The sequence below is a fragment of the Phytophthora parasitica genome (genome assembly GCF_000247585.1).
Source record: "Phytophthora parasitica INRA-310 unplaced genomic scaffold supercont2.22, whole genome shotgun sequence".
Taxonomy (NCBI): Eukaryota; Oomycota; class Peronosporomycetes; order Peronosporales; family Peronosporaceae; genus Phytophthora; species Phytophthora nicotianae.
The window spans coordinates 517,625-518,930 of NW_008649008.1; positions in this window are offsets into that span (position 1 = coordinate 517,625).

The window sequence follows — 1,306 nt, forward strand, 5'->3', positions numbered from 1 at the left end:
GAAGTTAGGGAGGTGCAACACTAGAGGATTGCACAGTCGCCTCTTCAGCTCCTTGAAATTCTTCAACTGCTCACCATTGAATTGGATCTTCGTGTTCCTCTTGTTCTTCTTCTTCAAGACAGTGAACATTGTTGCAGTAAGTGCTGCGTAGTCTGGACAAAATCGCTGGACGTAACCAGTCAACCCAATGAAGCTGTGAAGTTCCTCTTGTGTTTGTGGTACTGGCCAGTCCTTGATGGTTTGTACCTTGTCCGGATCCATCCGTACACCGTTGCGACCTACGAAGTCCCCGAGACACGGAATCTCGTCGGTGCAGAAGACACACTTGGCAAGCTTGATGCACATATTGTTGTCACGCAGGATATCCAATGTCTTGCGCAACGTCTTCAAGTGGTCGTCAATGTTCTGAGACGTTGTGAAAACATAGATGTCATCGTAAAACGACTTGGTGTTTTCCAAACCTCGGAACAGCTTTGACGTTAAACGATGCATCGTCGCTGGCACATTACAGACTCCCATGGGCAGGACAAGATACTCCCAGAATCCGTTTGGCCCTTGGAATGCTGTGAACTTGATATCCTATTCACGCATACGTACTTGATAGTACGCGGACATCAAATCCATTGTGGAAAACCAGTACGCTCCGGACATCGCGTCGAGGATGTCCTCCTTCCTCGTCATTGGGATACTTTGGCGTACAGTCTTGGGGTTCAGTCGTGTACGATTCTCCAGCTAACTGGTTTCCGTACACAGAGGGTTGGAGCAGCATGTGGACTGACGCTCGGACGAATGAGCTTCTTCTTCACCATGTCTACAACCCAACGCACAATCTCGCGTTGCTGCTCTGACGATTGACGCCACTGTTGCCGATACATTGCAAGATTCAGATCCTTCACGTCAATCCTATGCTCAATCTCGCGTTTCTCAGGTAAACCTTCCGGGAGTTCAGGACGGAACACATTGTCCATATACTCCGTGAGTAACTGGTACGCTGGATTCTCCTTGAAGCTATCCCAGTCCGTATCCAGATACCGTTGTGCTTTCGCACTCCCAACGTTGTCGGTTGATCTTGTCGCTGCAGTGAACGAGCAACTTGCTTGATCGTTTCGTTCATCAGAACCAACATAAAGTCAGGTTCATGGATCGACTTGGTCTTGATTCTCAGGAACTTTCGTAGTTTCTTGCGAGTGATGAACTTCGTCTGGACACCAGCCTCGTCAACGACACCCATCGTGAACATCTTTTCCACGACAGTGCCTCTGCCCCCAGTACTGCTGCTATCTCCAGCCTCTCTTACAGTACCGTC